This window comes from Anolis sagrei, chromosome 11 (genome assembly GCF_037176765.1).
Source record: "Anolis sagrei isolate rAnoSag1 chromosome 11, rAnoSag1.mat, whole genome shotgun sequence".
In the NCBI taxonomy this organism is placed as follows: Eukaryota; Metazoa; Chordata; class Lepidosauria; order Squamata; family Dactyloidae; genus Anolis; species Anolis sagrei.
The window spans coordinates 34,551,716-34,579,340 of NC_090031.1; the positions used below are offsets into that span (position 1 = coordinate 34,551,716).

The following is a 27,625-nucleotide window of genomic DNA, read 5'->3' on the forward strand; positions in this document are numbered from 1 at the left end:
CCAGAACAATTATACTGAAAGTTGACCATAGATTTGTACTTGAGGACCTAGAGATTCTTGGGGAGGAGACATCTCTGCGTGTTTAGGGGTCCTCCAACACAATCCCATTGGAGGGTGACCATTGAGGACCTAGAGATTCCTGGAGAGGAGACATCTCTAGGTGTTTAGGGGTCGTCCAACACAATCCCATTGGAGGTAGACCATGGAGGACCTAGAGATTCCTGGAGAGGAGACATCTCTGCGTGTTTATGGGTCCTCCAACACAATCCCATTGGAAGTTGACCATTGAGCACCTAGAGATTACTGAAGAGGAGACATCTCTGGGCGTTGAGTGGTCCTCCAACACAATCCCATTGGGGGTTGACCATTGAGGACCTAGAGATTCCTGGAGAGGAGACATCTCTGGGCATCCTCCAACACAATCCCATTGGAGGGTGACCATTGAGGACCTGGAGATGAGACATCTCTGGGCATTTATGAGTCCTCCAACACAATCCCAATGGAGGTTGACCATTGAGGACCTAGAGATTCCTGGGTAGGAGACATCTCTAGGTGTTTATGGGTCCTGCAGTACAATCAGATTGGAGGTTGACCATTGAGGACCTAGAGATTCCTGGAGAGGAGACATATTTGCATGTTTATGGGTTCTCCAACACAATCCCATTGGAGGTTGACCACTGAGGACCTAGAGATTCCTGGAGAGGAGACATCTCTGGGTGTTTAGGGGTTCTCCAATACAATCCCATTGGAGGTTGACCATTCAGGACCTAGAGATTCCTGGAGAGGAGACATTTCTAGGTGTTTAGGGGTGGTCCAACACAATCCCATTGGAGGTTGACCATTGTGGACCTAGAGATTCCTGGAGAGGATACATCTCTAGGCGTTTAGGGGTTCTGCAACACCATCTCATTGGAGGGTGAGTATTGAGGACCTGGAGAGGAGACATCTCTGTGCGTTTATGGGTCCCCCAACACAATCCCATTATAGGTTAACCATTTAAGGACCTAGAGATTCCTGGAGAGGAGACATCTCTAGGGGTTTATGGGTCCTGCAGTACAATCAGATTGAAGGTTGACCATTGAGGACCTAGAGATTCCTGGAGAGGAGACATCTCTGGGTGTTTATGGGTCCTCCAGCACAATCCCATTGGAGGTTGACCATTGAGGACCTAGAGATTCCTGGAGAGGAGACATTTCTGTGCGTTTAGGGGTCCTCCAACACAATCCCATTGGAGGTTGACCACTGAGGACCTAGAGATTCCTGGAGAGGGCATTTATGGGTCCTCCAGCACAATCCCATTGGAGGTTGACCATTGAGGACCTAGAGATTCCTGGAGAGGAGACATCTCTGGGCATTTATGGGTCCTGCAGCACAATTACATTGGAGGTTGACCACTGAGCACCTAGAGATGGCACGAGTGGACCATTGAGGGACCTAAAAAATGCCAAAAGAAGGCAGATGGTGTCCCAAGTGGTCCTTCAGCTGGGTGGATGCTTTGCATCTTGCATGAAGCCAACCAGGAAGGATCCCCCATTGAAGGAGTTCTGGTCTTCCAGGCTGACTACGTCCCTTTTGTTGATCCTTCCCTTTGCTACGGCCTGTGGTTCTTCCTGCCGGAGGAGGTCATCCAAGGACGCGGTGTGCCTCTGCTCCGGTCCCGGCAGACGCAGGCGGCTAATGGAGGTCACGCCACATGGAAACGTCCGTCTCCGTCTGCACCTTGGAGCCCTTCGCTGCTGCACGACAGCGCCATTCTATCAGTATTCACCAACTAGGTCTGTTTTCTTGCCTTTCCCACTGCAAAGCCCATCATCCTGTTGTCCCAAGATGATGGGAGCCTGGTGGGTCAGGGGCTTAAGGCAACGTTGCCGAGGAAGGAAAACGCCAAGGGCCCCCGGTGACGTCAAAGAGCCATATGTCGCCCGGAGGATTAATAATCCCAGCGCTGTGCGGAAAGAAGAACGAAGAGAAGGAGGGAGAGAAGGCCAAGGGGAAACAAGAGGGAAAACAAGACCTTTCGGGGCATGTTTTACGCATGGGATTTCCCCCCTCTTTTTCTCTGGGGTTAAACTGCTGAGTTGCTGAACTTGCTGACCAAAAGGTGGCAGTTTCGAATCTGGACAGTGGGGTGAGCTCCTGCTGTTAGCCCCAGCTCCTGCCAACCTTTTTCCTTTTGAATGTCAATAATATCCACAGAGTTGCGCTGGAGGACCAAGCGATGGCTAGTAAAGTGTCTCTCTAGGCATTCCTTAGGTCCTTTGTCACAGGCCTGTGCCAGGGGTTGGCCATAGAGTGCAAATAATAATACTAATTCATAAATTAAATAGCAATAATAATAGAAATAATGGTGATGATGATGGAGTGTTCAAAAGGGAGGAGGCCCGGCTTGGGGAGCCTGCTGCAGCGCTTAATGAGCAATTACCTTCCGCTGTCGCTTTAATTTCTGAATATCAGTAAAGTTAATTAAACCCGGCGTGCGCCGTTCAAAGGCGGGAGGGCTCCCTGGCAGGTTGGGCCCTGGGAGTTGTAGTATGCACCCTTGGGAAACTAGAACTCACAAGAGGTAGAGAGAGAGATGGATGGGTAAATAGATAATGGATGGATAGATAGATAGATAGATAGATAGATAGATAGATAGATAGATAGATAGATGATAGATAGATAGATAGATAGATGATAGATAATAGATGGATGAATGGATAGATAGATAATAGATGGATGGATGGATGGATGGATGGATGATAGATAATGGAAGGATGGATTGATGGATTGATTGATAGAAGAATGGAGAGATAGATAGATAGACAGACAATAGATGGTTGGTTGGATAGATGTATAGATAGATAGATAATAGATGGATGGATGGATAGATAGGCTATAGATGGATGGATAATAGATGTATGGATGGATGGATGGATGGAGGGATAGAGATAGATAGATAGATAGATAGATAGATAGATAGGCAATAGATGGATGGATAGATAATGGATGGATGGATGGATGGATGGATGGATGGATGGATGAAGAGACAATAGATGGGTGGATGGGTAGACAATAAATGGATGGATAGATGGATGGATGGATGGATGGATGGATAGACAGATAATGGATGGAGTGGGTGGATGGATGGATGGACAGACAGATAGACAATGGATGGATAGATAGATAGACAATAGATGGATAGATGGATGGATGGATAGACAATAAATGGATGGATAGATAAGGGTTGGATAGATGGATAGACAGATAATAGATGGATGGAGTGGGTGGATAGATGGACAGACAGATAGACAATGGAGGGATGGATGGATGGATAGACAGATAGACAGACAATAGATGGATGGATGGATGGATGGATAGATCGATCGATCGATCCATAGATAGATAATAGATGGAAGGATGGTATGGATGAATAGATAGATAGATGATAGATAGATAGTTAATGGATGGATAGATAGATAGATAGATAGATAGATAGATAGATAGATAGATAGATAGATAATAGATGGATGGAATGGGTGGATAGATAGATAGACAGATAGATAGATGGATAGAGTGTTGAATGAGGCGGCCTTTGTTTCCCCTCCACTCCGGCGTGGAGACGATGATGCTTCGGATGCCGACACTAATGAATCCGCCAGAGAGAAGAAGCAAAACAAAGAGAGTCGGGAGGCAAAGGAAACCCGGCGCTGACTTTGAGAGCGTCTCGTTTTTTCCTCGGCATCACAAAGGTTCCTTTCTATATATGTATGTATCGCGCTCTCTCGAGAAGAGATACGCAAATATTTTCACAAGCGTCGCCCTCGAGAACAAAGCGTGTGTTTTGAGTTCCCCGAGTCACTCCCTTCGAGCCCGGCTTTCCTTTCCGAGAGGCTCCTTTGAAGAGGAAAGCAGGTGGCAGGGTTGGAGCCCAGCCTGGGACGCTGCGGCAGAAAAGCCCAATCCCATTCCAACTCGTATTCACAGAACTGTCGCTTTCCATTCATAATTTCATTGCAATAAATGGGTTCTAGTTCCTCTGGTGGTGCAGCAGGTTAAACCACTGAGCTGCTGAACTTGCTGACCGAATGGTCAGCGGTTTGAATCCATGGAGGGGGGTGAGTGGCTGTGGTTAGCCCCAGCTGAGCTGCTGACCTTGCTGACCAAAAGGTCGGTGGTTTGAATCCATGGAGCGGGGTGAGCGGCTGTGGTTAGCCCCAGCTGAGCTGCTGACCTTGCTGACCAAAAGGTTGGCGGTTTGAATCCATGGAGCGGGGTGAGCGGCTGTGGTTAGCCCCAGCTGAGCTGCTGAACTTGCTGACCAAAAGGTTGGCGGTTTGAATCCATGGAGCGGGGTGAGCGGCTGTGGTTAGCCCCAGCTGAGCTGCTGAACTTGCTGACCAAAAGGTTGGCGGTTTGAATCCATGGAGCGGGGTGAGCGGCTGTGGTTAGCCCCAGCTGAGCTGCTGAACTTGCTGACCAAAAAGGTCAGCGGTTTGAATCCATTTAGTAGGGTGAGCAGCTGTGGTTAGCCTCAGCTCAGCTGCTGACCAAAAGGTCAGCGGTTTGAATCCATGGAGCGGGGTGAGCGGCTGTGGTTAGCTCCAGCTGAGCTGCTGAACTTGCTGACCGAAAGGTCGGCGGTTTGAATCCATGGAGCGGGGTGAGTGGCTGTGGTTAGCCCCAGCTGAGCTTCTGAACTTGCTGACCAAAAGGTCGGTGGTTTGAATCCATGGAGCGGGGTGAGCGGCTGTGGTCAGCCCCAGCTGAGCTGCTGACCGAAAGATCAGCGGTTTGAATCCATGGAGCGGGATGAGTGGCTGTGGTTAGCCCCAGCTGAGCAGCTGAACTTGCTGACCGAAAGGTCGGCGGTTTGAATCCATGGAGCGGGGTGAGCAGCTGTGGTTAGCCCCAGCTGAGCTGCTGAACTTGCTGACCGAAAGGTCGGCGGTTTGAATTCATGGAGCGGGGTGAGCGGCTGTGGTTAGCCCCAGCTGAGCTGCTGAACTTGCTGACCAAAAGGTCGGCGGTTTGAATCCATGGAGCGGGGTGAACGGCTGTGGTTAGCTCCAGCTGAGCTGCTGAACTTGCTGACCGAAAGGTCGGCGGTTTGAATCCATGGAGCGGGGTGAGCGGCTGTGGTTAGCCCCAGCTGAGCTGCTGAACTTGCTGACCGAAAGGTCGGCGGTTTGAATCCATGGAGCGGGGTGAGCAGCTGTGGTTAGCCCCAGCTGAGCTGCTGAACTTGCTGACCGAAAAGTCAGCGGTTTGAATTCATGGAGCGGGGTGAGCGGCTGTGGTTAGCCCCAGCTGAGCTGCTGAACTTGCTGACCAAAAGGTCAGCGGTTTGAATCCATGGAGCGGGGTGAGCGGCTGTGGTTAGCTCCAGCTGAGCTGCTGAACTTGCTGACCGAAAGGTCGGCGGTTTGAATCCATGGAGCGGGGTGAGTGGCTGTGGTTAGCCCCAGCTGAGCTTCTGAACTTGCTGACCAAAAGGTCGGTGGTTTGAATCCATGGAGCGGGGTGAGCGGCTGTGGTCAGCCCCAGCTGAGCTGCTGACCGAAAGATCAGCGGTTTGAATCCATGGAGCGGGATGAGTGGCTGTGGTTAGCCCCAGCTGAGCAGCTGAACTTGCTGACCGAAAGGTCGGCGGTTTGAATCCATGGAGCGGGGTGAGCAGCTGTGGTTAGCCCCAGCTGAGCTGCTGAACTTGCTGACCGAAAGGTCGGCGGTTTGAATTCATGGAGCGGGGTGAGCGGCTGTGGTTAGCCCCAGCTGAGCTGCTGAACTTGCTGACCAAAAGGTCGGCGGTTTGAATCCATGGAGTGAGGTGAGTGGCTGTGGTTAGCCCCAGCTGAGCTGCTGAACTTGCTGACCAAAAGGTCGGCGGTTTGAATCTATGGAGTAGGGTGAGCGGCTGTGGTTAGCCCCAGCTGAGCTGCTGAACTTGCTGACCGAAAGGTCGGCGGTTTGAATCCATGGAGCGGGGTGAGCAGCTGTGGTTAGCCCCAGCTGAGCTGCTGAACTTGCTGACCAAAAGGTCAGCGGTTTGAATCCATGGAGCGGGGTGAGCAGCTGTGGTTAGCCCCAACTGAGCTGCTGACCAAAAGGTCAGTGGTTTGAATCCATGGAGCGGGTTGAGCAGCTGTGGTTAGCCCCAGCTGAGCTATTGAACCTGCTGACCGAAAGGTCAGCGGTTTGAATCCATGGAGTGGGGTGAGCAGCTGTGGTTAGCCCCAGCTGAGCTGCTGAACTTGCTGACCAAAAGGTCGGCGGTTTGAATCCATGGAGCGGGGTGAGCAGCTGTGGTTAGCCCCAGTTGAGCTGCTGAACTTGCTGACCAAAAGGTCGACGGTTTGAATCCATTGTGTGGGACGAGCAGCTGTGGTTAGCCCCAGCTGAGCTGCTGACCGAAAGGTCGGCGGTTTGAATCAATGGAGCGGGGTGAGCCGCTGTGGTTAGCCCCAGCTGAGCTGCTGAACTTGCTGACCGAAAGGTCGGCGGTTTGAATCCATGGAGCGGGGTGAGCGGCTGTGGTTAGCCCCAGCTGAGCTGCTGAACTTGCTGACCAAAAGGTCGGCGGTTTGAATCCATGGAGCGGGGTGAGCGGCTGTGGTTAGCCCCAGCTGAACTGCTGACCAAAATGTCAGCGGTTTGAATCCATGGAGTGAGTGGCTGTGGTTAGCCCCAGCTGAGCTGCTGAACTTGCTGACCAAAAGGTCAGCGGTTTGAATCCATGGAGCGGGGTGAGCGGCTGTGGTTAGCCCCAGCTGAGCTGCTGAACTTGCTGACCGAAAGGTCGGCGGTTTGAATCCATGGAGCGGGGTGAGCGGCTGTGGTTAGCCCCAGCTGAGCTGCTGACCGAAAGGTCAGTGGTTTGAATCCATGAAGCGGGGTGAGTGGCTGTGGTTAGCCCCAGCTGAGCTGCTGAACTTGCTGACCAAAAGGTCAGCGGTTTGAATCCATGGAGTGGGGTGAGCGGCTGTGGTTAGCCCCAGCTGAGCTGCTGAACTTGCTGACCGAAAGGTCGGCGGTTTGAATCCATGGAGCGGGGTGAGCGGCTGTGGTTAGCTCCAGCTGAGCTGCTGAACTTGCTGACCGAAAGGTCGGCGGTTTGAACCCATGGAGCGGGGTGAGCGGCTGTGGTTAGGCCCAGCTGAGCTGCTGAACTTGCTGACCAAACGGTCGGTGGTTTGAATCCATGGAGTGAGCGGCTGTGGTTAGCCCCAGCTCCTGCCAACCTAGCAGTTGGATGCCAATGTGAGTAGATCAGTAGGTACTGCTTCTGTGGGAAGGTAACGGCGCGCCATGCAGGCATGCTGGCCACATGACTTTGGAGGTGTCTATGGACAACGCCAACTCTTCAATGCCTTCATTTCTGGGGAAAGCATGCTTTGGGGTCCCAAGGGCCGTAATTTTGAGCCTAAATCTGTTGCGGCGCTCGGCCTTGGCAGGTCTCCATGTCGGCAGCTGGGGCGTCTGTCACTCCGCAGACGGAAGAGAAGGAGGAAAAGCGTTTCAGGAAAGGAAAGCCAGATGGCGAGTCTCTTTGCGAGGCTTTTAGGAAACAAAGGCGGCCATGCATCGAAGGATTCGGGATCCTTTCCTGCTTGAGGCTGAGAGAGTGTGACTCACCTCTCACTCATAGAATCCTAGAGCTGGGAGAGACCTCGTCCAGTCCAACCCCATTCTGCCAAGAAGCAGGAAAATTGCATTCAAAGCACCCCCGACAGATGGCCATCCAGCCTCTGCTTCAAAGCCTCCAAAGGAGGAGCCTCCACCACGCTCCGAGGCAGAGAGTTCCACTGCTGAACGGCTCTCCCAGTCAGGAAGTTCTTCCTCGTGTTCAGATGGAATCTCCTTTCCTGTCATTTGAAGTCAAGAAGCAAGGAAATTGCATTCAAAGCACCCCTGACATATGGCCATTCAGCCTCTGCTTCAAAGCCTCCAAAGGAGGAGCCTCCCCCACACTCTGGGACAGAGAGTTCCACGGCTGAACAGCTCTCCCAGTCAGGAAGTTCTTCCTCATGTTCAGGTGGAATCTCCTTTGTTGTAGTTTGAAGCCATGACTCCATTGCATCCTAGTCTCCAGGGCAGCAGAAAGGAAGCTTGCTCCATTCTGCCTATGACATATTCCCCTCGCATACTTATACATGGCTATCATGTCTCCTCTCAGCCTTCTTTTCTAGCCAGCTCTTCAAGCTGCTCCTCATAGGGCTTGTTCTCCAGACCCTTGATCATTGGAGTCACACTCCTCTGGATACGTGTGATCCATGGCCCTCATCATGTCTCCTCTCAGCCTTCTCTTCTTCAAGCTAAACATGCCCAGCTCTTCAAGCCGCTCCTCATAGGGCTTGTTCTCCAGACCTTGGTCGTTTGAGTTGCGCTCCTCTGGATACATTTGATCAATGGCCCTCATCATTTCTCCTCTCTGCCCTCTCTTCTGCAGGCTAAACATACCCAGCTCTTCAAGCTGCTCCTCATAGGACTTGTTCTCCAGACCCTTAATTGTTAGAGTCACACTCCTCTCTATACATTTGATCCCTGGCCCTCATTGTGTCTCCTCTCCGCCTTCTCTTCTGCAGGCTAAACATAACCAGCTCTTCAAGCCGCTCCTCATGGGGCTTGTTCTGTTCTCCAGACCCTTGATTGTTTGAGTCGCCCTCCTCTGGATGCATCCTAACTTAGAGTCAACATCTCCCTTCAGTTGTGGTGCCCAGAACTGGACACAGCCGCCAAACAGTGATTCGTGTTGGGTTTGTTATTGTGTGCCTTTTGGACTGTTGCAAAGAAATGGGTTTCAAACCCAGGTCCAATGCAGAAAACATAATGCAATGCCTGCTCTTTGCTGGGAGACGTTGTTGTCCTCCTCCTCCTCCTTCTCTCTGCGCCCTTCCTTGAGTCGCTGGGAAGGTCAATTGCCTGGCAGCATGCGGCGACCGACCGGCTTATCTCTGGCACACAGCGCCCACCGCAAGGGGATCCAGGCAGAGAAGGAGGGGAAGGGGAAAGGATAGGCAAGGAAGAAGGAGAAGAAGGCAAAGAGAGCGCTACAAAGCCTCCAGGAAGGGGGCATTCCTTTGGGGTGATCCTCCGCGGGGCATCCAGGTATCTCCAGGGCTGAGGTGTAGGTCCCAACTGGAATCACCTAGTCTCTCCTGGTTGTAAATATAGAAGAAAACTCAAAACAGGGGAACTCCAGACAAGAAACAACCAGGGACAGCTAATCACCTCCCAACAAAGGATTCCCCCAGGTAGTAAGAAGCCAGACCTTGAAAACTGATAGGCCATTCAATGCTCATCAAGGTGGCCAACGGAAACACTCACACCTACCCCCAACACACAATCAGGGACAGCTAATCACCTCTCAACAAAGGATTCTCCCAGGCAGTAAGAAGCCAGACCTTGAAAACTGCTAAGCCATTCAATGCTAATCAAGGTGGCCAATGGAAACATTCACACCTATCCCCAACACACAATCAGGGACAGCTAATCCCCTCTCAACAAAGGATTCCCCCAGGCAGTAAGAAGCCAGACCTTGAAACTGCTAGGCTATTCAATGCTCATCAAGGTGGCCAATGGAAACATTCACACCTACCCCCCAACACACAATCAGGGACAGCTAACCACCTCTCAACAAAGGATTCCCCCAGGCAGTAACAAGCCAGACCTTGAAACTGTTAGCCCATTCAATGCTAATCAAGGTGGCCACTTGAAACATTCACACCTACCCCCCAACACACAATCAGGACAGCTTTTCACCTCCCAACAAAGGATTCCCCCAGGCAGTAAGAAGCCGGACATTGAAACTGCTAGGCCATTCAATGCTCATCAAGGTGGCCAATGGAAACATTCACACCTACTCCAAACACACAATCAGGGACAGCTAATCACCTCTCAACAAAGGACTCCCCCATGCAGTAAGGAGTCACATAAAGGATTCCCCCAGGCAGTAAGAAGCCAGGCCTTGAAACTGCTAGGCCATTCAATGCTCATCAAGGTGTCCAACAGAAACATTCACACCTACCCCAACACACAATCAGAGACAGCTAATCACCTCCCAACAAAGGATTCCCCCAGGCAGTAAGAAGCTGGACATTGAAACTGCTAGGACATTAAATGCTCATCAAGGTGGCCAATGGAAACATTCACACTTGCCTCCAACAGACAATCAGGGACATCTAATCACCTCTCAACAAAGGATTCCCCCAGGCAATAAGAAGCCAGACCCTGAAACTGCTAGCCCATTCAATGCTAATCACACTTGCCTCCAACAGACAAGAGTTTTTTCTCCTTCCCTAGACATCATTCCACAGATATGTGTGTGTGTGTATATATATATATATATATATATACACACACACACACACACACATACATACACATACACACACACACATATATAATATATATGTGTGTGTGTGTATAACCCCAGCTTGCCTAGTTTCCAAGAGACCTCACAACCTCTGGGGATGCCTGCCATAGATGTGGGAGAAAGGTCAGGAGAGAATGCTTCAGGAATACGGCCAGACAGCCCAGAAAACTCACAGCAACCCAGTAATTCCAGCCGTGGAAGCCTTCAACAACACATTATTATTATTATTATATTTTATTATTATATATTTATGTTATGTATTATATATGTGTGTGTGTGTGTGTGTGTGTGTGTGTATGTATATGTATAATATGCCAAACTCACAAGCAACCCAAGGATCCAGCCATGGAAGCCTTTGACAAGATATTACTATTATTATTATTACTATTATATATATTATTATATTTTATTATGTATTTTATTCTTATATATTTATGTTATATATATATATATATATATATATATATATATATAGGTAAAGGTAAAGGTAAAGGTAGTCCCCTGACATTAAGTCCAGTCATGTTTGACTCTGGGACTCTGGTGCTCATCTCCATTTCTAAGCCGAAGAGCTGGCGTTGTCCGTAGACACCTCCAAGGTCATGTGGCCGGCATGACTGCATGCCACTCCTTCCCTCTTAAAGGAGACTCATGATGGATATGCACCTATTCTGTCCTCAAGATGAGCTCTGTTGGCCACGCTTATTTGAATATCCCCCCTGTTTTGCATAATATATGCGCTCTTGATTATATTTGCATGATAGGAAGCTGGTGCTGACAACCCAATGGCATTGGGTGCATTGAGACTACCGTGCTCCTCCGGAAGGGACCCCCAAAGGCCATCTAGTCCAGTGGTTCTCAACCTTTCTAACTCCGTAACCCCCAAATATGGTTCCTCATGTTGTGGTGACCCCCAACCATAAAATTATTTTTGAGAGTGCAAGGCAGGCAAGGGTGGCTTTACGCAAGGGGCCAAAGCCTTGGGGGACAGGGCCAAAGGAGGTGGCCTCACGACCCCTGTGAAATGGCCAAACGACCCCCTTGGAGGTCGTGACCCCCAGGTTGAGAACCGCTGATCTAGTCCATCCCCTTGCACCCCCAAAGGATGCCCTCCTGATAACTATATCGGATGTCATCATTTGACCCCATTGGGTCCCAGGAAGGTAAACTGCCACTGGACGAGGAGGTTCTATTTTGGGCCCAAATCCTCCTTTTTTGGGTTGCAATTTTTTTCCCTCCTTCCAAACTTTCTCCGAAACTTCTCTCCTTTCAAGTCTGACGGAACCCGCGGAGCCGCTCCGTCCCGGCTGCCAATCACTTTAATTGGGTGACTTCTCCGGTTCTTCGTGTCACTCGAGAGGAAAAAGGAAGCGCGCTCAAATTGGACTTTTCCTTCCCCGGTTTGATCTTTCCTCTAACGACACCGCAAAGCAGGTTCCAAACTCCCGTGCTCTTTGCCAACTCAAGGGCCGGGGGCGATGGGAAATGCAATCCCAAATGAATGTCTTGGATAGGGATGATGGGAGATGCAGTTTGAAGTGTTTGGGTTGGGCGAGGATGATGGGAAGTGCAACCCCCAATGGCTTGTTGGGTAGGGATGATGGGAGACGCAATCCCAAATGAATGTCTTGGATAAGGATAATGGGAGATGCAGTTCGAAGCGTTTGGGTTGGGCGGGGATGATGGGAAGTGCAACCCCCAATGGCTTACTGGACAGGGATGATGGGGAAACATATTGATGATGGGAGATGCAATCCCAAATGAATGTCTTGGATAAGGATAATGGGAGATGCAGTTCGAAGCGTTTGGGTTCGGCAGGGAAGATGGGAAGCACATCCCCACATGAGAGTGTTGGATAGGGATGATAGGATATGCTATTCAATGTATTTGGGTTGGATGGGGATGATGGGGAGTGTACTCCAAAATGATTGTGTTGGATAGGGATGATGGGAGATGCAATCCCAAATGAATGTCTTGGATAAGGATAATGGGAGATGCAGTTCGAAGCGTTTTGGTTGGGCAGGGAAGATGGGAAGCACATCCCCACATGAGAGTGTTGGATAGGGATGATGGGAGATGCTATTCAATGTATTTGGGTTGGACGGGGATGATGGGAAGTGCAACCCCCAATGGCTTGCTGGGTAGGGATGATGGGAGTTGCAATCTCAAATGAATAAGTTGGATAGGGATAATGGGAGATGTAATTCAAAGCATTTGGGGTAGATAGGGATGATGAGAGTGTTGGATAGGGATGATAGGATATGCTATTCAAAGTGTTTGGGTTGGACGGGGATGATGGGGAATGTAATCCAAAATGATTGTGTTGGATAGGGATGATGGGAGATGCAATCCCAAATGAATATCTTGGATAAGGATAATGGGACATGCAGTTCGAAGCATTTGGGTTGGGTGGGGATGATGGGAAGCACATCCCCACATGAGAGTGTTGGATAGGGATGATAGGATATGCTATTCAATGTATTTGGGTTGGATGGGGATGATGGGGAGTGTACTCCAAAATGATTGTGTTGGATAGGGATGATGGGAGATGCAATCCCAAATGAATGTCTTGGATAAGGATAATGGGAGATGCAGTTTGAAGCATTTGGGTTGGGCGAGAATGATGGGAAGCACATCCGCACATGAGAGTGTTGGATAGGGATGATGGGAGATGCTATTCAAAGTGTTTGGGTTGGACGGGGATGATGGGAAGTGCAACCCCCAATGGCTTGCTGGGTAGGGATGATGGGAGTTGCAATCCCAAATGAATAAGTTGGATAAGGATAATGGGAGATGCAAATCAAAGCATTTGGGGTAGATGGGGATGATGAGAGTGTTGGATAGGGATGATAGGGTATGCTATTCAAAGTGTTTGGGTTGGGTGGGGATGATGGGGAGTGTAATCCGAAATGATTGTGTTGGATAGGGATGATGGGAGATGTGATCCCAAATGAATATGTTGGATAAGGATAATGGTAGATGCAGTTCGAAGCGTTTGGGATAGATGGGGATGATGAGAGTGTTGGATAGGGATGATAGGATATGCTATTCAAAGCATTTGGGTTGGACGGGGATGATGGGGAGTGTAATCCAAAATGATTGTGTTGGATGGGGATGATGGGAGATGTGATCCCAAATGAATGTGTTGGATAAGGATAATGGGAGATGCAGTTCGAAGCATTTGGATTGGGCAGGGATAAAGGGAAGCACATCCCCACATGAGAGTGTTGAATAGGGACGATGGGAGATGCGGTTAGAAGCATTAGGTTTGGATGGGGATGATGTTAAGTGTAATCCAAATGAGAGTGTTGAGAGTGATGATGGGAGATGCAATTAGAAGAGTTTGGGTTGGATGAGGATGATGGGAAGTGCAACCCCAAATGGCTTGCTGGATAGGGATGATGGGAGATGTGATCCCAAATGAATGTGTTGGATTGGGATGATGGGAGATGCAATTCAAAGCATTGCGGTTAGGCGAGGATGATGGGAAGTGCAGCTCCATATGAGAGTGTTGGATAGGGATGATGGAAGAGGCGATGCTAAGCATTTGGGTTGGATGAGGATGATGGGAAGTGCAACCCCAAATGGCTTGCCGGATAGGGATGATGGGAGATGTGATTCAAAGCATTGGGGTTAGCCAAGGATGATGGGAAGTACAGTTCCATATGAGAGTGTTGGATAGGGATGATAGGAGATGTGATGCGAAGCGTTTGAGTTGGATGAGGATGATGGGAAGTGCAACCCCAAATTGCTTGCTGGATAGGGATGATGGGGGATGCGATCCCAAATGAATGTGTTGGATTGGGATGATGGGAGATGCGATTCAAAGCATTGGGGTTAGGCGGGGATGATGAGAAGTGCAGCTCCATATGAGAGTGTTGGATAGGGATGATGGAAGATGCAATGCGAAGCATTTGGGTTGGATGAGGATGATGGGAAGTGCAACCCCAAATGGCTTGCTGGATAGGGATGATGGGAGATGTGATCCCGAACAGCGATGGGAGACGCAACCCACAATGAGTGTCTTGGGCGGGGATGATGGGTGATGCATTCCAAAACAGTTGTGCCGGATGGAGGCAACGAGATCAATTAATTAAGCACGGCGCATTAGGAGGAAAAGGCGGGCGCGACCTGGCACCCCCTCCGAATAATGTTCTGAGCGTCCGGATGAATCCGTATCGAATGTGCATTCGTTCCGCATCTATTCTGCTCCGTGTTGCGTTCCGCCTCGTTTTGAATGAACCATTCAGAATTCCCTTTAATTCCCGTGCCTTCCCCCAGGCGGGCATTAGCGACGCCTGTTCACGTAATGGGCGCGTTCTTCCCTGGCGTTTCCGTCTTCTCCTCCTTCCAATAAAATAGGAATACGAATCCGGAGAAGCCGAGAGAGTCGCAGAGCTCTTCTGCCGAGACAAGAAACAATCAGGGACAGCTAATCACCACTGAACAAAGGATTCCCCCAGGTAGTAACAAGCCAGACCTTGAAAACTGCTAGGCCATTCAATGCTAATCAAGGTGGCCAATGGAAACATTCACACCTACCCCCAACACACAATCAGGGGCAGTTAAGCACCTCTCAACAAAGGATTCCCCCAGGCAGTAACAAGCCAGACCTTGAAAACTGCTAGGCCACTCAATGCTAATCAAGGTGGCCAATGGAAACATTCACACCTACCCCCAACACACAATCAGGGACAGCTAAGCACCTCTCAACAAAGGATTCCCCCAGGTGGTAACAAGCCAGACCTTGAAAACTGCTAGGCCATTCAATGCTAATCAAGGTGGCCAATGGAAACATTCACACCTACCCCCAACACACAATCAGGGGCAGTTAAGCACCTCTCAACAAAGGATTCCCCCAGGTAGTAACAAGCCAGACCTTGAAAACTGCTAGGCCATTCAATGCTACCTCAAACAGACAAGAGTTCTTTCTCCCATCCTGGACATTATTCCACAGATATATAAACCCCAGACAAGAAACAATCAGGGACAGTTAATCACCTCTGAACAAAGGATTCCCCCAGGCAGTAACAAGCCAGACCTTGAAAACTGCTAGGCCATCCAATGCTACCTCCAACAAACAAGAGTTATTTCTCCCACCCTGGACATTATAAACCCCAGACAAGAAACAGTCAGGGACAGCTCTGAACAAAGGATTCCCCCAGGTAGTAACAAGCCAGACCTTGAAAACTGCTAGGCCATTCAATGCTACCTCCAACAGACAAGAGTTCTTTCTCCCACGCTGGACTTTATTCCACAGATATATAAACCCCAGACAAGGAACAATCAGGAACAGCTAATCACCTCTGAACAAAGGATTTCCCCAGGCAGTAACAAGCCAGACCTTGAAAACCGCTAGGCCATTCAATGCTACCTCCAACAGACAAGAGTTCTTTCTCCCACGCTGGACATTATTCCACAGATATATAAACCCCAGACAAGGAACAATCAGGAACAGCTAATCACCTCTGAACAAAGGATTTCCCCAGGCAGTAACAAGCCAGACCTTGAAAACTGCTAGGCCATTCAATGCTACCTCCAACAGACAAGAGTTCTTTCTCCCACCCTGGTCATTATTCCATGGGATATATATAAACCCCAGACAAGAATCAATCAGGGACAGCTAATCACTTCTGAACAAAGGATTCCCCCAGGCAGTAACAAGCCACACATTGAAAACTGCCAGGCCATTCAATGCTACCTCCAACAGACAAGAGTTCTTTCTCCCAACCTGGACATTATAAACACCAGACAAGAAGCAATCAGGGGCGGCAAATCACCTCTGAACAAAGGATTCTCCCAGGCAGTAGCAAGCCAGACCTTGAAAACTGCCAGGACACTCAATACTACCTCCAACAGACAAGAGTTCGATCTCCCACCCAGGACATTATTCCACAGATATATAAACCCCAGACAAGAAACTATAGGGACAGCTAATCACCTCTAAACAAAGGATTCCCCCAGGCAGTAACAAGTCAGACCTTGAAAACTGCCAGGCCATTCAATGCTACCCCCAACAGACAAGAGTTCTTTCTCCCACCCTGGACATTGTTCCACAGATATATAAACCCAAGACAAGAAACAATCAGGGACAGCTAATCACTTCTGAACAAAGGATTCCCCAGGCAGTAACAAGCCAGCCCTTGAAAACCGCTAGGCCATTCAATGCTAATCAAGGTGGCCAATGGAAACATTCACACCTACCCCCAACACACAATCAGAGACAGCTAATCACCTCTCAACAAAGGACTCCCCCATGTAGTAAGGAGTCACTCAACAAAGGATTCACCCAGGCAGGAAGAAGCCAGACCTTGAAACTGCTAGGCCATCAATACTAATCAAGGTGGCCAATGGAAACATTCACACTTGCATCCAACATACAATCAGGGACAGCAAATCACCTCTCAACAAAGGATTACCCCAGGCAGTAACAAGCCAAACCTTAAAAACTGCTAGGCCATTTGATGCTACCCCCAACAGACAAGAATTCTTTCTTCCATCCTGGACATTATTCCACAGATATAAAAACCCCAGACAAGAAATATAGGGACAGCTAATCACTTCTGAACAAAGGATTCCCCCAGGCAGTAGCCAGCCAGACCTTGAAAACTGCTAGGCCATTCAATGGTACCTCCAACAGATAAGAGTTCTTTCTCCCACCCTGGACATTATTCCATGGGGATATATATAAACCCCAGACAAGAAACTATCAGGGACAGCTAATAACCTCTGAACAAAGGATTCTCCCAGGCAGTAACAAGCCAGACCTTGAAATCCACTAGGCCATTCAATGCTAATCAAGGTGGCCAATGGAAACATTCACACTTGCATCCAACATACAATCAGGGACAGCTAATCACCTCTCAACAAAGGATTCTCCCAGGCAGTAACAAGCCAGGCCTTGAAAATTGCATAATAATAATAGAATGGATGGCCCATGAAGTCTCATCCAACTCTATTATTCTAATAATAATAATAATAATAATAATAATGTGTAATAATAATAATAATAATAATAGGACTAGACTGGATGGCCCATGAGGTTTTGTCCAACTCTAGGATTCTAATAATAATAATAGTAATAATAATAATAATAATAATAATAATAATAATGTGTAATAATAATAGTAATAATAATAATAGTAGTAGTAGTAGTAGTAGTAGTAGAATGGATGGCCCATGAGGTCTTGTCCAACTCTAGGATTCTAATAATAATAATAATAATAATAATAATAATAATGTATAATAATAATAATAATAATAATAATAATAATAGGACTAGAAACTTGACATTCACTCTGCGTGAAAGTGTCTCCTTTCTCATGCAAAAAAAACATCTATTTTCCCAGGTTGAGATCTTTCAAAATAACAAGATATATATATATATATATATATATATATATATATATATATATAAAATCTGCCTTCCTCCCCTTTGGAGCGGAAAAGATAAATCTGGGCGTCAGCAGATATTACCAACGGGGAATCGTGGCCGGGGAAACTTCTTCTTCTCCGGGAGGTTTTTAAAATATTCTTTGTTCATCAATTTGTCGGGGAAGAGGCAGCTGGCCAGGTAGCGGAATTTAAATCAGCCCGAATAAATTTGCATAGTTCAAAGACAAGCGAGGTGCAGAAGAGAGGAGGAGGAAAACCTCAACTCTCCCTACGGGCAGGAAGAACGAGAAGAAAGCGCTCCTTTCCTATTCCTGTCACTTCCCATCAGGACAGGTTCACCCCTAAAGACGCCATCCGTACTTAAGAGTTTGTGATGTTGGATGCGTCCTTGGTGGGGTTCGGTGTACAGGGTGAACTACAACTCCCACTATGGTGACATAGCCCCCTCCAACCCCTCCAGGAGGTTGAATTAATCATGGAGGTTCTGTGTGCCAAATTTGGTCCAGGTCCATCATTGGTGGAGGTCACAGTTTCTTTAGTTGTGGATGAACTACAACTCCCAGAAAAGAAAGGACAGACCCACCCACCCGCAAACCCTTCCAGTAATCGAATGTCAGCATATCAGGGATGTGTGACAAGTTGGGTCCAGGTCCATCATAGGTGGAAGTCACCGTATCTCTAGTTGTGGGTGAACTACAACTCCCAGAAAAGAAAGGCCGGACCCCCCCCCCCCCAAACCCAGTAATCGAATGTCCAGATCCCCCACCCCCCTGAACCCTTCCAGTAATCGAATGTCGGCGTATCAGGGATGTGTGCCAAGTGTGGTCCAGGTCCATCATTAGTAGAGGTCACCATTTCTCTGGTTGTGGGTGAACTACAGCTCCCAGAAAAGAAAGGACAGATCCAACCCGCCCCAAACCCTTCCAGTAATTGAATGTCGGCATATCAGAGATGTGTGCCAAGTTGGGTCCAGGCCCATCATTGGTGGAGGTCACAGTTGTGGGTGAACTACAACTCCCCGAAAGGAGGGTCAGTTCACCCCAACCCGGGACCCCAAACCCCTCCAGTAATGAAATTTCAGCATATCAGGTCTGTATGCCAAGTTTCACAGTGCTCTCTGGATGTAGGTGAACTACAACTCCCCCAAATCAAGGTGAATTTCCCTCAAAGAGCTCCAGTAATTTTTTCTGTTCATGAGAATTCTGTGTGACAAGTGTCGTCCAATTCCATTTTTGGTGGAGTTCAAAGTGCTTCTTTGCAGGTGAACTATACATCCCAGTACCTACAACTCCAAAATGTCCAGGCCAATTCCCCTCAAAACCCACCAGGATTCAAATGTGGACATATCAGGTCTACATGCCAAGTTTGGCAGTGGGTGGAGTCATGCAATTTCCACATCAATTGAGAGAGTAAGGAACACTGGGATGTCTGTGGTGGAGGAAACACATGCAATCTAGGATGGAATTGTCCCTATCTGAAAGCCTTCCGTTGGGTGGTGAGCAGTGTGGTGTTGGTGGAGGATATGTTAATGGCGCTCACTATAACCTGGAATGTCAGTGGAGGGAGGGGCATGGGTGTTTCCTGCTCACTGGGATGTCTGTGGTGGAGGAAAGACATACACTCTAGGATGAAATGGTCTCTGAATGAAAGTCTTCACTTGGGTGGTGGGCAGTGTGGTGTTGGTGGAGGACATTGGCAAGGTTCATGGACATGTTCATGATGCTTGCTATAACCTGCAATGTCAGTGGAGGGAGGGACATGGGTGTCTCCTGCTCACTGGGATGTCTGTGGTGGAGGAAACACATACAATCTAGGATGGAATTGTCCCTGAATGAAAGCCTTCCCTTGGGTGGTGGGCAGTGTGGTGTTGGTGGAGGACATGTTCATGGCACTCGCTATAACCTGGAATGTCACTGGAGGGAGGGACATGGGTGTCTCCTGCTCACTGGGGTGTCTGTGGTGGAGGAAACACATACAATCTAGGATGGTACTATCTGAAAGCCTTCCCTTGGTTAGTAGGCAGTGTGGTCTTTGTGGAGGACATTGGCAGGGCTCTTGGGCATGTTCATGGCGCTCGCTATAACCTGGAATACCAGCAGAGGGAGGGACATGAGTGTCTCCTGTTCACTGGGATGTCTGTGGAGGAAACACAATCTAGGATGGTACTGTCTGAAAGCCTTCCCTTGGGGGTGGGCAGTGTGGTGTTGGTGGAGGACATTGACAGGGCTCTTGGACATGTTCATGGTGTCCACGATAACATGCAATATCATTAGATGGAAGGACATGGGTGTCTCCTGCTCACTGGGATGCCTGTGGTGGAGGAAACACATACAATCTAGGATGACATTGTCCCTGAATGTGGTGTTGGTGGAGAAGATTGGCAGGGCTCTTGCACGTATTCCTGGTGCTCACTGTAACCTGGAATGTCAGTGGAGGGAGGGACATAGGTGTCTCCTGCTCACTGGGATGTCTGTGGTGGAGGAAGCACATACAATCTAGGATGGAATGGGCAGTGTGGTGTTGGTGGAGGAGATTGGCAGGATTCTTGCTCTTGTTTATGGCATTCACTATAACCTGGAATGTCAGTGGAGGGAGGGACATGGGTGTCTCTTGCTCACTGGGATGCCTGTGGTGGAGGAAACACATACAATCTAGGGTGGCATGGTCCCTGTCTGAAAGCCTTCCCTTGGGTGGTGGACAGTGTGGTGTTGGTGGAGGAGATTGGCAATGCTCTTGGACATGTTCATGGAATGTCAGTGGAGGGGGGGACATGCTCACTGGGATGCCTGTGGTGGAGGAAACACATACAATCTAGGATGGTACTCTCTGAAAGCCTTCCCTTGGGTGGTGGACAGTGTGGTGTTGGTGGAGGAGATTGGCAATGCTCTTGGACATGTTCATGGAATGTCAGTGGAGGGAGGGACATGCTCACTGGGATGTCTGTGGTGGAGGAAACACATATAATCTAGGACGGAATTGTCCCTGTCTGAAAACTTCTGGAGAAAGTGGGCACCCCAGACACAAACATGTCCATGTTTTCCTAGAGCCGCCAAAGCAATTCAACCCAATTGGGAGAATGGACCCTTCCAAAGTTCGTACTCAAACCCGGAGCGGATGGGCAATATCCGTCAGTGTGCAAAGACTTGCACTCCGAACCGCGTTCTTTGGCTGTGGGGATGCTCCTGTCTTCCCTTTGGCTTCCCGTCTCCATCTGTCCGGCTCAGAGCCACGATCATCGTTTGCATAAACTTTAATTAGGGATTAAGCTGGAGGGATTTCAATGCTCTTTGACATGTTTTCGGGGAGATAAGGAGGCCCTTTGGAGACGGAAAGGAAGAGAACGAGAAGAAGAAGAAGAGGGTCACTGGAGGGCATCCGGCTGCCAAGGGGGGCCAGGCCTTCTTTCCCAGTGCTTACTGGTCTGAACTGGGGGCACTGGGCCCAGGCTGGGAGCGCCCGGCTTGGCTTTGGCAGCAGCGCCTCGGCAGGCTCTAAATTCTTTTTAATGCTATCGATTCTTCAATTAGACCCCTGTGATCGCTATATTCAACCGCCGCTCGGTTGTCGCTTCTAAGTTGTCTCTGGAAGGAAAGAAGGAAGAAGAAAGAGGAGGAGGAAAAGGAAGAAGAGGAGGAGGAGGAGGAGGAAGGAAGAGAAGGAAGAAGAAAAGGGTGAAGGATAAAAAGAAGAATAGAAAAGAAAGAAGAGAAATAGAAGGAGGAAAAAGAAGGAGGAAGAGGAAGAGAAGGAAGAAGAAAAGAGGGAAGGATAAACAGAAGGAGGAAAAAGAAAAGGAGGAAGAAAAAGGAGAAGAAAAAGAAGAGAAGGAAGAAGAAAAGGATGAAGGATAAAAAGAAGAAGAGAAAAGAAAGAAGAGAAAGAGGAGGAGAAAAAAGAAGAGGAGGAGGAAGAGAAGGAAGAAGAAAAGGGTGAAGGAGAAAAAGAAGAAGAGAAGGAGGAAGAGAAGGAAGAAGAAAAGGGTGAAGGATAAACAGAAGGAGCAAGAGAATGGAGGAGAAAAGAGAAGGAAGAAGAAAAGGATGAAGGATAAAAAGAAGAAGAGAAAGAAGAGAAAGAGGAGGAGAAAAAGAAGGAAGACAAAAAGGGTGAAGGAGAAAATAGAAAAGGAGGAAGAGAAAGAGAAGAAAAAGAGCAAAGGAGAAGGAAGAAGAAAAGGGTGAAGGATATACAGAAGGAGGAAGAGAATGGAGGAGAAAAAGAAGAGAAGGAAGAAGAAAAGGATGAAGGATAAAAAGAAGAATAGAAGAGAAAGAAGAGAAATAGAAGGAGGAAAAAGAAGGAGGAAGAGGAAGAGAAGGAAGAAGAAAAGGGGGAAAGATAAACAGAAGGAGGAAAAAGAAAAGGAGGAAGAGAATGGAGGAGAAAAAGAAGAGAAGGAAGAAGAAAAGGATGAACAATAAAAAGAAGAAGAGAAAAGAAAGAAGAGAAAGAGGAGGAGAAAAAGAAGAGGAGGAGGAAGAGAAAGAGGAAGAGCAAGGAAGGGAAAGAGAAGAAAAAGGAGAGCAAAGGAGAAGGAAGGAAGGAGAAGGAAGAAGAAAGGGCTGAACGATAAACAGGAGGAAAAGAATGGAGGAGGAAAAGAAGAGGAGGAGGAGGAAGAGGAGGAAGAAGAAAAAGGTGAAGGATAAACAGAAGGAAGAAGAGAATGGAGGAGAAAAAGAAGAGAAGGAAGAAGAAAAGGATGAACGATAAAAAGAAGGAGAAAACAAAGATGAGAAAGAGGGGGAGAAAAAGAAGAAGAGGAGGAGGAAGAGAAGGAAGAAGAAAAGGATGAAGGATAAAAAGAAGAAGAGAAAAGAAAGAAGAGAAAGAGCAGGAGAAAAAGAAGGAAGTCAAAAAGCCCTAGGGCTGAGAGTGGCGGTTAATAAGTGCAAGTAATAAATAAATAAATAAAATAATAAATAAATAGAAGGAGAAAATAGAAAAGGAGAAAGAGAAAAAGAAGTGCAAAGGAGAAGAAAAAGAAGAGAAGGAAGAAGGAAAGGATGAAGGATAAATAGGAGAAAAATGGGAAAGGAAGAGGAAAAGGAGGAGAAAAAGAAGAGGAGGAAGAAAAGGAAGTAGAAATAGAAGGAGGAAAAAGAAGAGGAGGAGGAAGAGAAAGAGGTGGAGAAAAAGAAGAGCAAAGGAGGAGAAGGAAGAAAAGGATAAGTATAAATAAAAGGAGGAAAAAGGAGAGGAAGGAGGAGAAAAAGAAGGAAGAAGAAAAGCATGTATAAATAGAAAGAGGAAAAAGAAAAGGAGGGAGAGAAAGAGGGAGAGAAAAAGAAAAGCAGAAGGAAGAAGAAAAGCATGGATGAAGAAGAGAAAAAGAAAGGAAGACGAACAGAAGAAGTGGAAAAAGGCTGAAAGAGAGGAAGAGAAGGAAGGAAGAGAAGGAAGGGGAAGGAAAAAGAAAGGGAAAAGGATATGGAAAGAGGAAAATAAGGAGGAAGGCAAAGAGGAAGAAGCGGAGGAAGCGGAAAAGCAGAGGAAGAGAAAAAGAGGAAAGAGAAGAGGAAGAGGAGGGATAGAAGAGTACCAAGAAGAGGAAGAGAAGGAAAGGGAAGAAGGAAGGAGAGGAAGAGAAAGAGGAAGGGGAGATATTCTTCCTTTTTCCAAGAGTTGCCCTTGCCTTTCTATCTATATATATATCTATATCTCTCCCCCTTGCCCTTCTCTTCGTTCTCTGGGCTGCACTATCGATTCCCGGCGCTTATTTCCTTAATTTGTTTCCTTCTTATCTCTCTGGTCGGAATTGATTTTTGGCAACAAAAGCCCACAAACGCACACAAACAACACAACAAATGTGCGCGGGCCTTCCTTTCATCCCAACCATTGACTTCTTTAATAGGCTCCTTTCATGTGAGGGAATTTACTGGGTCGAAAGAAAGAAAGAAAGAAAGAAAGAAAGAGGGGAAAGCTGGATTTTCCTTTTAACTTCAGCTAAAGTTCGGACTGCAAACCGGAGCGGGTTCGGGGTGGTAGAGAAGCCAGTAGCCACCCATAGGCCTTGGCAGCCTATTTTTCCTACTTTGGTTTGGATGGAATGGGAGGGGTCACTTGAGGTCATATAGACACAAAAATGCAGGGGTCACTTAAGGTCATATAGACCAACCACTAATAACAATAATAATAACTACTACTACTACAACAACAACAATAATGCTATTACTATAATACTGCTATTATTAGTGTGTTATTATTATATAGTATAAATTTATTACTATTATGGCTATAATATTGTTATTATTGTTATTGTGTTATTATTATATAGTATAAATTATTATTACTATTATGGCTATTATAATACTGCTATTATTGTGTTATTATATAGTATACATTATTATTATTATTGCTATTAATATAATACTATTATTATTATTATTATTGTGTTATTATATAGTATACATTATTATTATTATTGCTATTACTATAATACTATTATTATTATTATTATTATTATTATTATTGGGTTATTATTATATAGTATACAATATTATTATTATTATTATTATTGCTATTACCATAATACTATTATTATTATTATTATTATTATTGGGTTATTATATAGTATACATTATTATTATTATTGCTATTACTATAATACTACTACTACTACTATTATTATTATTATTATTATTATTGGGTTATTATTATATAGTATACATTATTATTATTATTGCTATTGCCATAATACTATTATTATTATTATTATTATTATTATTATTATTATTATTATTGGGTTATTATATAGTATACATTATTATTGCTATTACTATAATACTATTATTATTATTATTATTATTATTATTATTATTATTATTGGGTTATTATTATATAGTATACAACATTATTGTTATTATTATTATTATTATTATTATTATTACTATTACTATTACTATTATAGCTATTACCATAATACTATTATTATTGTTGTTGTTGTTGTTGTGTTATTATTATATAGTATACATTATTAAAGATAAAGGTTTTCCCCTGACATGAAGTCCGTTTATGTCTGACTCTTGGGACTCTGGTGCTCATCTCCATTTCTAAGCCAAAGAGCCGGCGTTGTCCACAGACACCTCCAAGGTCATGTGGACTGCATGGAGCGCATTATACAGTGTTATAGCATACATTATTATTATTATTATTATTATTATTATTATTATCATTATTATTATTATTGCATTGTTGTTATTTTGGGTGCAGTTTCCTAGAATATTTCAGACCTCTTTGGTTCCCCAGAGGGATTTTGCCTCCCAAAGCCGGGGACGATGGGAGTTGCAGTTCCCAGGACACCCAGAAACTAGGGATTCCGGGAGGGAGAGTGACACCCAAGGAGGCCGAGGGCAAAGGGAGGCGGGTGCTAATCTCCCCATTGAATGCTTTGGAAACGAGCGCTGGCGCCCTTCCGGATAAACTCATTAACTTTTATGGCGTAATAAATGGATTCTATTAAAACATAATTCCCTCCTTGCGGCGGGGAGTGCCTTCGCCACTTTGCGCATGGCCCAAGGAAAGAGTGCGCAGGAAGGACTCTGCTGGCACGGCTCAGGCTCAGCTTCTATCATTACTATTATTATTATTATTATTATTATTATTATTATTGTATTTGCCTCCTTTGCTGCAGCGCCACACTCCTGGCTCGGCTTTTATGCTTAGTAATTTCGTAACAGTGGCAATTATTATTAATAATAATAATAATAATAATAATAATAATAAATTATTAATGATATCATTAATATTAATAATTCTTATTAATAATAATAATTAATAATAATTCTTATTAATAATAATTTATTATTAGAAGAATATTATTATTATTATATTGCATTTGCCTCCTTTGCTGCATCGCCACACTCCTGGCTCATGCTCGGCTTTTATGGATATTATAATGATAGTAATTTCATAACAGTGGCAATTATTATTATTATTATTATTATTATTATTATTATTATTTTAATAATAATTCTTATTAATAATTAATAAGAAGAATCAATAATAATAAGTATTATTAATTATTATTATTAATATTAATTAGTTACAACAATTAATAATAATTAATAATAACTTTATTATTATTATTATTATTATTATTATTATTATATTGTATTTGCCTCCTTTGCTGCATCGCCACACTCCTGGCTCATGTTCGGATTTTATGGATATTATAATAATAGTAATTTCATAACAGTGGCAATAATAATAATAATAATAATAATAATATGATTTAATAATAGTAATTTCATAACAGTGGCAATAATAATAATAATAATAATAATAATAATAATAATAATAATATTGTATTTGCCTCCTTTGCTGCATCGCCACACTCCTGGCTCATGCTCGGCTTTTATGAATATTATAATAATAGTAATTTCATAATAGTGGCAATACTAATACTAATAATAATAATATATTTTAATAATAGTAATTTCATAATAGTGGCAATAATAATAATAATAATAATAATAATATTGTATTTGCCTCCTTTGCTGCATCGCCACACTCCTGGTTCATGCTCGGCTTTTATGGATATTATAATAATAGTAATTGCATAATAGTGGCAATAATAATAATAATAATTAGTATTAATAATTAATAACAATAATAATAAATATTATTAATAAGTAATTATTATTAATATTAATATTAATTAATAATTAATAATATTATGAATATTAATATTTAATATTAATATTATAAATAATAATAAATAATAATAATTCTTATTAATAACAACTTTATTATTATTATTATAAGAATATTATTATTATTATTATATTGTATTTGCCTCCTTTGCTGCATCGCCACACTCCTGGCTCATGCTCGGCTTTTATGGATATTATAATAATAGTAATTTCATAACAGTGGCAATAATAATAATAATAATTTAATATTATTATTAATAAATAATAATAATAATTAATATTATTAATAAGTAATTCTTATTAATAATAATATTAATATTAATAATTAATAATTAATAATAATAAATAATAATAATTCTTATTAATAATAATTTTATTATTATTATAAGAATATTATTATTATTATATTGCATTTGCCTCCTTTGCTGCATCGCCACACTACTGGCTCATGCTCGACTTATATGGATATTATAATAATAGTAATTTCATAACAGTGGCAATAATAATAATAATATTAATAAGTAATTGTGCTATTATTATATAGTATACATCACTAATATTATTGCTATTACTTTAATACTGCTATTATTGTTATTGTGTTATTATTATATTGTATTTGCCTCCTTTGCTGCATCGCCACACTACTTTAATTAATATTATTAATATTAATAATATTATTAATAATAATAATTAATAGTATTAATATTAATGTTTATTAATATTATTAATAATTTTTATTAATAATTCTTATTAATAATAATTTTATTATTATTATATTGTATTTGCCTCCTTTGCTGCATCACCACACTACTTTAATATTAATAATATTAATATTAATGATATTAATATTATTAATATTAATAATATTAATATCAATAATATTAATATTTTAATAATTAATAATATTAATTAATAATATTAATAATAATTCTTATGAATAATAATTTTATTATTATTATTATATTGTGTTTGCCTCCTTTGCTGCAGCGCCACACTCCTGGCTCATGCTCAGCTTTTATGGATATTATAATAATAGTAATTTCATAATAGTGGCAATAATAATAATAATAATAATATATTTTAATAATCGTAATTTCATAATAGTGGCAATAGTAATAATAATATATTATTATTAATAATAGTTATTTCATTGTAGTGGCAATAATAATAATATTTTTAATAATAGTAATTTCATAATAGTGGCAATAATAACATAATAATTATT

The 27,625-nt window shown here is 44.5% G+C and overlaps 1 protein-coding gene across 2 annotated transcripts in view; it reads left to right on the forward strand.

The window, feature by feature from the left end:
• SEZ6 (seizure related 6 homolog) overlaps nucleotides 1–27,625 on the forward strand; it is a 66,797-nt gene that overhangs the window by 13,314 nt on the left and 25,858 nt on the right. The gene's annotated exons all lie outside the window — the stretch shown is intronic.